The sequence below is a fragment of the Pteropus vampyrus genome, unplaced genomic scaffold (assembly GCF_000151845.1).
Source record: "Pteropus vampyrus isolate Shadow unplaced genomic scaffold, Pvam_2.0 Scaffold257, whole genome shotgun sequence".
Classification (NCBI taxonomy): Eukaryota; Metazoa; Chordata; class Mammalia; order Chiroptera; family Pteropodidae; genus Pteropus; species Pteropus vampyrus.
The window spans coordinates 50218-60278 of NW_011889038.1; positions in this window are offsets into that span (position 1 = coordinate 50218).

Genomic DNA, 10061 nt, shown 5'->3' on the forward strand with positions numbered 1-10061 from the left:
AGGTCAGCAGGTGCATCGGGGCAAATTGCGCGGGAGTAAGGGGAAATTAAGGGGCCCGAGAGGCACGTCTTGCCTTTGCCCTGACCTGTGCTGTCCCCTCCAGGGCCCCTCCCCATGGACTGTTGTGACATTACACCTGGACGGTACCCATAGCTGCTGAGCACAGGGCCGGCCCCTGGGCATCTCCCTGCTGGTGTCCTCGTCACTGCTGCTGGTCAGTGCTCTCCCTGTCCCTCTGGTCTGTTCCCCACCCCGGCCCTCCAGGCCCGAACAAAATGTCACTGCCGCTGGAGGCTCTTCAGAACAACCCCGACGCAGTCCGTGTCCTTCTCAGGAGCCCTGGAACCGCCCCGCCTCCCCCCACCCATTGCCTCTTCCCTCACTGCCTCCCGTGGGGACACGTGGCAGCTGCTGGGGACAGGCTCTGGCATGCAGTAGGTGCTCGCAGTCACTAATGACTTGATGGCGGAGGCGGGAGTGACGGTGGGAGGTACGTGGCCTCCGAGTCGTGGCCTCCGGGTCAGAGCTGGCCCAGATCTCAGCCCCTCCACGAACCTGCTGCGCAGCGAAACAGGTCAGTTCCCTCCTCTGGGCTCGGTCTCCTCATCCTGGGAACTCTGACCGGTAGGGCTGCCCCTGGAGGGAGGGTGTCGGTGTGCCCAGCACCCAGTAGGACCTTAGCCTTTGCTGCTTTTCCCCAGTCATTAGCACAGCCGTGCCCGTGGCGGGTCCCAGCATGGCCTCAGTCTTCCCGTCTATAAAATGGACAGCTGGACTAGATGAACTCCAGGGGCCTTTGGGCCTGGCTTCCTGTGGGTGACAGTGCAGTGGGGAGGGCCTGGGAACAAGGTCACCCCGCATCCGTCCTTAGGAGGCCCCCACTCACTTCCTCCTGCTTTCGCGATGTTGAAACGGAAAGAGGTCCAGGTGGTTTTCGTTAAATGCCCTTTCTTAGCCTTTTCGGTTCCCAAACTCAAAGTTTATGGACAAAGGAAGCACAGGGACCCTGCCGCAGCTGTGGAAGGAGGGCCGGCGGTCTCGGGGACCTGGGGGAAGTACCCCTTTCCCCCCCCAGACACCTGGGAGGGGGATCCTCCCAGTCTCCTCGCTAGCCCAGCCCTCCCGCCCCAGGGAGCTGAGTCTGAGGGCTGCTGCTAGTCTGCCACGTGGGCCGCCGGGGGAAGCACCCCGTTTGATGCTCCGCTGCTCTGCTGGCCCCCACCCCACCTCTCGCAGCTTCATCGGCCCTGCCCCGAAAGCAGGATGGCGACGCCCGCCTCCGAGGGTGTTGCGGTAGCGTGATTGTTGTGTGCGTACGTTCTTCAGGTTTGGGCTTGGCTCTTAGAAAATGCTCACGGTGTAATACCTGTGCTCGTGTTATTGCTTTAATCGCTATCGACATGTATCTGGATTTTTAAAAAGTACCAGGAGGTTCACTACATGTTTGAGAAATGGGCTGATTTTTGACCCTGAGCTTCCTAGCAAGAAGAACAAAGAAGGAAAGAGGATCCCTCACTAGATTCATCATGCCCATGAGATGAAAACACAGCTTTTCCCCGTTGTGAGGCCCAAGGGACGGTCCCCCTAGGAGCCCTCATAAAGGGTCCCCGTGCGATGTGCTGAGTGGCGTCCTCAGTGCTCCTGTGGTCCGGCTTGATCCAAGGACCCAGGGTCTGGAGCAGAGTCCTCAGGCTCTCCTGACTGCTGGGGACGGGAGGGGGCGTCCTCAGGGATCTACAGGCGGGGCCCAGCGAGATGACTGAAGTTTCACATGTTACCTGCAAAATCCATGAGTTCACCTCGCTCTGTACTAGAGCCATGCGGGTCTAACTACAAGAGTAATTAAACCTGCTTTCTGTCCTCCACGCCAAATGTTTGGGTACCACAGATGCTCCACACAGACGGTCCAGCGGTACCCACTCCTCAGCTTTACCCCAGCCCCTTGCAGAGAAGCCCCCGAAAGCCATACTCCTCTCCCTGAGCAAAGACACACTCACATGCCGACACTGTCAGAGGTTCCCAGATCCTGAAAAACTCCAGGGCCCCCGGGCCCCCAGCTTTTCGGGCTGTGGTCCAGGGCCGAGAGGAACTGCATATCTCCTGGACCGTGCTCATGACTATGACTCCAGCTGGGCTTTCGTCAGGCGTGGAGCAGCAGAAAGTTCCAGTTTATCGCGAAGTGAGTCTGCTCCAGGTGTGGGACAGGAGTGGACTTCCGTGCCTAGCACCCTCCCAGACACACCCAGGCCCATGAGTTGGACTTTTACACAGACTGGGGGACACCAAGGGAGGACGGGGAAGTCAACACGGAGACTGCAGACACTCCCTCCTCCCTGCTCCCGTCCCCCCTCACACCTCCGTAGGTCCCCAGTAAGCTGGTGCCACCACAACCTACGCCCCGGACACCGGCTTCCTAAAAGGCATCTGGCTTTTTGACATCTATCGATGTAAGAATGTCCAAACCCGTAGAGAATTTTAATAAAAGTTTGTGTGAAACGGAGGCACGATCTCAACAGACTGAAAAGCATGCTTCCTAGAAATGATGGCTTGCAGCTGCTTTTCTGCAGGTGGCATTCAGGCGGGGTCGGGATTACAGGAGGGTCGAGGAGATTTCATGCTCCCTGGAGGGTCCTCACCTTTAGCAGGAGGGATCTGAAAAGCGGCATTTCAAAGAGGCCGTAAGCTACCTGCAGAAAGGACAGATGGGGCTTGCTCAGGGCGAAGCCAAACCTTTTACTACAGAAGGTCTAGGCCTGGGGCGGGGCTGCTGGCCGTGACCTGCCCAGTTAGGAATTTATGATCGGACCGCCCTGCGAGGTTCCTTCCCATGGAACACCTTTTCCGTCCTCACGTCTTGTTCTAGTCTCGTTTTCTGTCCTGTCTTCGATGACGTCAAGCAAATTCATTTTGCAGCCTCATTCCAATAGTTTCTTGGCGGAAGCTCTTGGGGATTTCATCCTGACATTTGTAGCGTTTGCCCCCCGCTCTCTCACGGTGGCCTGTTTCCTCGTGTGGTGTGTAGTTTGAGACCTTGAGTTTATTTCCAGCCGGGCTTTTTCTGTGGGGACCCAGGAGGCCTGGCTTGTGGGCCTGCCTCCCCCTGCCCCGCTCCCCGCCCCCAGACTGGGACCACTTTTATGTTGTTACTTAGGCTTTTTCCATCAAGAAGGTCATGTACGCTCCGACCAAACCCCATGTGCTGGGGACCCCAAGGAGACTTGCACGCTTTTTCCACCTGAGTCCCAAACGCAGGTGGACACAGGCAAGTCTTCATGTCATCTGTCTTTGTCAGCGGGCAGACCTTCCTCTCGGCCACCCATTACTGGGGTGCAGCCCCTCAAGACCCCGGCTTCGTGTGACGAGCTCAGTTGCACCCTCCCTTCCGTCTTGCTTGCTCAGGGTCTCATCTCCAGGCTGCTGGGTTTCTCCTCTCTGTCTCGACACCCCTCTCCCTACCCTCCAAGGCTGCCGCTCCTTCTTACTGCCAAGCTTTTAGCTCTCACGTTTTCCCGCGACAACTACTATACTACTTAGAATACAATTCGTAGAGTGAGATCCTTAAGAATATAGACTCTGGAGCCAGACGGCCTGGGCTTGAACCCCAGCTCCGCCAGCACGGGACGTGCTCCGTTTCTTCGTCTGTGAAATGGGGATTGCTGTGTCAACGTAAGAAACAGCCAAACCTGTCGAGAACGTTTGTTAAGAGTTTATTCGAGTTACCCTGACGACCGTGCTGGGGAGCAAGGTCTCATGCTCCCGAGAGGGACGGATTTACAGTTTCTTTGATACGTTTGGAATCAAGGAGGGGACGCAAGGAAGATGACAGGAAAGTGGGACACAGTCAGGTCCAGGATAGTTTAGAAGAGTGTGTGCTCTCTTGAGAGTGGTCGAGTCTTCTAGGGGTCGAGAAAAGAGGCGTTTCAAAGGTATGTTAACTTAGATTCAGAAACGATGGACAGGGCTTGCTTAAGGCAAAGAAAACTGTTCCAAGACTACCCATGACCTGCCCAATTGGGAATGTACGATCGGATCGCCCTGCGAGGTTGCCGTCAGTTAGATTACAGAGCCACAGCTACAAGGGACAGAGGGCCTGGTATATTAAGGCACTGAGAATGTCACTCTGTCTGTATTATTGCACATTTCAGGCATGATACTGGCCTTCGTACAATCAACATTACCTCCGTTATAACTATAGCGATAATATTATCTTAGTAATAATATTAATAGTAAGTCTGGCCCCTGGTGACTTTCCTCACTTCCTTACAAGCTCAGTTATGCTTTTGGAAGATCTTTGTAATGTTTCTTCCTGGCGTTTCTAGAAGATATGTCAGAAGGAGCTCTTCCCCCGTGCAGTTCTCTAAACCGTCCGCCTCTAAGTGGTCAGTGCAAACGAATCATGACTCTCCCCGTGGATGACGGCTCCGTGGCCAGCAGCACCCGCAGAGCCTGCTACGTTCCTATCTCTAGTTCTCCTGCTAAACTGCAGGCCATCTGGAAGTCCAGGGGAATCCAGCTCGGCCACCTGCCAGCTCAGTGACTCCTCTTCCCATCTGAGCGGATCCCCTCTCCCGGTCACAGCGGGATCCTCCTTCCCGGTCCCTCAAGGCCAGGCGTGACTTGGGAATTCCTGTTGGATCTTTGTAAGATAATGCGGTCTGTCACACCTACCTGACATCTGGTTAATCAGGCTGGTAGACAGTTCTGGCACAATCTACACCAAGCAGAGTGGACCGAGTCTCTAAATGACCTCACCGCAAATGAGATCGGGTCTTGTGGCCAAAGGAGCCTCTCGTATTTCTGGATCATGAAGGAGGTCGTTCAGAGCAGGACGGAGACTGGACTCGACTCCAACAAGGACACATGGGGAGTCACGGCCAAGGGACAGCAGGGTTCGTGGGTAGGAAAGTACTAAGAGGAAACGTCCGGGCTTGGGGGAGTCTCACGAGATCAATGCTACAGAATTCTCGCTGTAGGCGGGCCAGGGGATAGGAGATCGGGGTGGGAAGTTTTTCTAGACTGATCCAGCAAGATTCTTGCTCAATCTGGATTCTACGAGGAGGAAGGAGGAAGCCCAAGGTCGGGCCTCCTCCAGCAGGGGACTTCGGGGAGCTTGAAGAGAGTTAGGTCAAGATGCTTTTCGTTGTCATGGTCCCTGGGGCGGGAGCACCCAGTCTGACGGGGGAGGCGGGCCCAGCCCTGACATCCTAACGTAAGGCAGATGGAGGATGACCTGGGATTGTCGGCCGAGTTGCTGTCAAGAGGAGGGAGCACCGCAGCGCGGGGGTGGGGGCCTGGGACCCCCGGGAAGCCCGGCGCCGAGTGGGGCCAGCTGGTGATAATGGCCGCGCACGTGCCAGGCCCCTTCTCAGCATTTCATAGCCATGAACACATGTACAGCCTTGGGGTCAGTAGACAGGAAAGCGTCATGACTGTGGGGGTTCAGAACGAGTCACCCCAAGACGTGCCTCGGATGTGCCCTTCCCCCCAACTACCTAGAAGAATTTGAAGTCTCGCTCATAATAAGAGATTATCAGAGGTTACCTTTTTTTGACCCACCTGTATGGCAGGGCAAACTACGAATTGCTGAATGAGTGTTTTTCTCCTGTGATGACCCTCTAAAGCCCCCAGGCGCCTCGCTTCATCCCCAGCTCAGGAGTCTTATACGCCGTGTTCCTTCTCTGTCTCTGAACCTCTCTCTCGTGCCCGTGGGGTCCCTCCTCTACGCGAGGTTCCCATACACGTGTGAGTAGAATCCGGGTTATTTTCTCTTGCTTCTCTGTCTCATGGCTATTTGACGATTAGACCAGTGACAGGAACCGGGAGGGTAGAGGGTAGTTTCTTCCTCCTCCATATTTTCATTTTTCAGATGGGGAAACTGAGGCACAGTTAAACAGTTCAGCAGCCTAAGTGGTCAGCTCCGAACTGTGGAAGCCACAGTCCGACCCTGGCCGTCCGCTCCACGGCCCACGCCCTGATCACGACCCTCCCGCCTCTTGCGGTTGGAGGGAGGGGAGGAAGGTGGCTTGGGCGGAGGGCAGAGCCTGGGTAGAGGCCCGGAGTGGGGAGCAGGCTGCGAGTCTAGAGAACAAGCCGCAGCTTTGTCTTCTGCTCGTGGGGGAGGGGAAGGAAGGGGCCCGGAGGGGCTGAGTGGGAGAAGCGGAAGGAACGGAAGTCTGTGCCCAGACTGCAGAGGGTCTTGGACACTCAGCTCGCAAGCTGGGAGTTCATCCTGCAGGCAGAGGGGACCTCGTCTGAAGCTTCGGAGCAGGCGGTGCGGGTCCCACGCGGGAGGCCGAGTGACTGCTGGCAGCAAGGTGCAGTCCAGCCTGCTGCGGGCTCAGGCCGGGAGGCCCGTCTGGGGAGGGGGCGGCAGTGGAGGGGTAGGACACGTGCTTGCTGGCCACGCTGGGCTGGGAGGATGACAGAGCAGCAGCAGCGGCCCGGGCTTCGGGTGGCAAAGCCCCGGCCTCCTCCAGGTGAATGCACTCTGTCCACAGCCCACCTGGAATGGGACCCCAGCATCCACTCGCCCTGCCCCTCACCAGCCTGTGACATGAGGATCTAGGACCTCAGCATCCGCCTTGGTGGGGACATGTGGGCCAGGCCGGCTGGGATAGGTTCTCGCTAGGGGTCCCCGTCATGACCCATGCAGACAGGGGCCCCCCTTCCTGTCTAGAGAACCTCAGCAGTAGTTTTTCCTTCCTTCGGTCCCTCCCTTCGTGGGCTCCAAAGCGCGATTCTGCAGAAGTGGGGTGGGGGGGGCGGGGGGTGAGTGGAACGCCCCCCTGGGTGGGCACCTTTCACCATGAGCAATGACCTGACACCACCTCCCCACTGGGCAACCGGGGCAATATTTATAAAGTCAACAAAGCTGGCCAAGTTGTCATACCTCCGTGTCCTTACCGGGCTGGCTCTGAGTCTGGCCGGATGAGGAATCCCTGCCTCGCAGGCCACTCGGGAGAGTAGTGAGGTGGTGAGTGAGTGAAGAAGCACTTCCTTAGGCCCCACGTCCCCACCAAGCCCTCCCCGTTACCTCGGGCTCCCCTCCTGGGGCTTTTCCTTATCAGAGTATGTTCTGATATCTGGAGTAGTAAGTAGTCCTTCCTTCCAAGGATTCTTCTAAGAAAAGGCTGCTGGCCAAGAAGGTGCCTTTTGGAGAATACAAAGCTGGACGGAAGTCAAGCCGAGTCTGTCCAGCTCTGCCCTGTGTGGCCTCAGTCTACATGTCTGTGCAGTGGGGGTGACCGTGGGGCCTGCCTCACAGGGCTGCTGCCGATGTTCAGGGCAGGACCTGCATTTGCAGCCCCGGGCCCTGTGGGCGCAGCGCTGCACGCTCAGCTCAGAGGCCAGGGCTGCCATGCCGTCGGCAGAAGTCACCTGCTCCCTCCCCATCTCCCGGGGTCCATGCGTTCCTATTGGAGAAGGCTGGAGCAGGGGAACGAGGGTGTGTCCAGTTTGCAGGCCACTGAGGCTGGACCTTGCCCCATCTGGACGTGTGGGTCAAAGCCCAAGCCTGGGGAGAGCCGGCCCTGTTTGAGGAAGGATGACGTGCCCGGGCATTCGGGCTGCGAACTGGGTGGCTCGCAGCAGAAATTTGCTTCTCGTGGTTCTGGGGGCTGGAAGTCTCAAATCAAGATGTTGGTAGGGCCAGGAATCCTTCCTATCTCTTCCAGCTTCCGGCGACTGCTGGCGATCCTTGGCTTGTGGCTGCATCCCCCCCATCTCTGCCCCCCTCGGCACAGCGCGGCCGGCCTTCCCTTCATGCCTCTCTCTGTATGTCCATGCGGCTTTCCCGTGAAGGCATCAGTCATTGAATTTAGGTGTGGTCTCATCTCAACTTGACGACATCTGCAAAGATCCCGTGTTGGAATGAGATCACATTCACAGGTCTGGGGGGTGAGGACTTCAACACGTCTTTTGGGGGGCCGTCCGAACAGCCTAGGACTCGGCCCAGCAGGCAGATTGCTTTCTCTGTGTCCAGCTCAGTGTGTGGTGCTGGACCGGGCAGGCGGGGGTCATTCTCTGAACAAGGGGCTGGACGGGACGGGCACCTGGGTGGTGGTAGCCTAGCTCTCCCCACCCTACACCTCCCTGCCAGTGTTACCTCTGTCCACGATGTTGATTAAAGAAGAGAAATGGCAGCCGCTGTTTATTCGGGGCCTGCTCTGTGCTGGGTCCCTGGCAGACACACACCGTCCTCATTAGTGTGGGAGGTTGTCACGGGCGCCGACGCCGAAGCCCGTCGGCCTGGGTTTGAATCCTGGCCCGGCCATGTGACCTTGGACCTGTCACTTCACCTTTCAGGTCCCCAGCTGGCTCACCTGTAAACTGGGATGATGGGGAGGAGCTGTAGAATTGCTATGGACATTGAGGGTGGATGCGGCAACCCACCCAGTTTGGGTGCTCCTCACGCTTAATCCCAGTCGATGCTGGAGTTCCCAAGCGTGACATGGGCTCACCTGATGTCGGCAGCCCCAACTCGGCAATCTGTCTGCTGTGTGACCACAATAGCCAGCAGTTACTAGCCTTCGGCGTGCTCCCCACGACGACGTGAATTGTCTCGTCCCACCTCACCCCGACATGGGGCCGGTGTGTCACCATGCCTGTCCATCCCAGAGAAAGGATGGGATGGCTCCCTGTGCCCGACACACTGCTGAGCCCCTCCCTGGGTGTCTGGGACCCCGGGACGCAGAGCCCCTGACCCAGGGCTCCCCAGTCCACAGGACTTTCCCAGTCATATTTGGGGGAGCACCCCATGCCTCACCACCAGGGGGCAGAAGTGCCCCTTGAAGCCAGCAGTGTCTGGGATGGGCAGGGCGGAGGTCAGCGCCAGCGATAGCAAAAGCTGGTGGCTGGCTCTCTCTCTCCGGCTCAGCTGGCCCGGCTCCAGCTTCCGCTGTGCCACCTGCTGACTCCGACTTTGTGCATGTGCCATGGCTCCCAAGCCTCAGTTCCTCTGCCCGTAACCCCCGCCTGCGAGGACCAAATGAGGCAGGACTAAAGTGGCTGCCCCCCTGCCCTGCCTCTAAGCTGCTCGCCTGGCCTCCTCCCCACTGGGCCTCCTGGGGGTGGACTAACCATCCCCACCCTCCTTAGCATACGGGTTGGGGGGCCACAGAGCTGGTGAACTCTTCCAGGTGGACCAGAAGCCCCAAGCCCTGGCTTCCAGAGCCTCGCTGACTGTAGTCATGCTGTCCGTCTATGAAGTGAGAGGCTGAGCCAGGTTCAGGGGTTTGCAGAGTCCAGGGTACCACAAGCTCCCCACCCCCCCCACCCCGGAGATGCTCTGTGGCTGTTCCCAGGCAGACTTTGACTCAAAGACCCTGATCCCAGAGTCTTTCTGCAAATTATCGCCCATCTCAGTACTGTGCCAGTGCAAATGAAACCTCTGGGCCAGCCCCTTGGCACGGCCACTCCGCACAGATCGAAGACACTGTCTCTGGCCACAGCTACAGGAAGCATATGGCCTTTAGGCTTTACCAGCCCTCATGTCCCCCACCCCTCAAAGTCACCTATGGCAACTGTGGGGTGAAGGCGGGGGCCCCAATCCTGGACTTCATCCATCTTACAGATGGGCAAATTGAGGCCCTAGAGATCACTCGACTTGACAGCAGGGCTGGGTGAACCCCAGTTCTGGCTCCCTCTCCCATCAGAAGGACAAGCTCTGCAGATATCAGGGTCCCCCTTGCCAATTAGGGTCCCGGACCAGCTCCTGACACCCTGCTGGCAGAGGCAGGGAGAGTTTGGAATGAAGCTGGGGTCCTGGGGGAGGAGAGGACATGGTTGATGCCCTCAGATCGCCCTGGCAGCTCCGAGGGTGCATGCCGGGTCCCCCTAGCCTCCCATCCCCTTCACTTAGTCTTAGATTTCCTCCCTTAGTCTCGGGCACAGTTGCATGCTCCCCGGGGCCACCGGTCAATACGGTTGTCCACCGCCCTGCCCCTTATCAGGCTGGAGGGCGCCACATGTGAGTGCAGGGCCCACGGGCGCCTGGAGCCCCACACCTGCCTGCGGGGGCAGCAGCTCAGTGAGAGCCATCACGTGGGGCCTCAAGCCCAGGA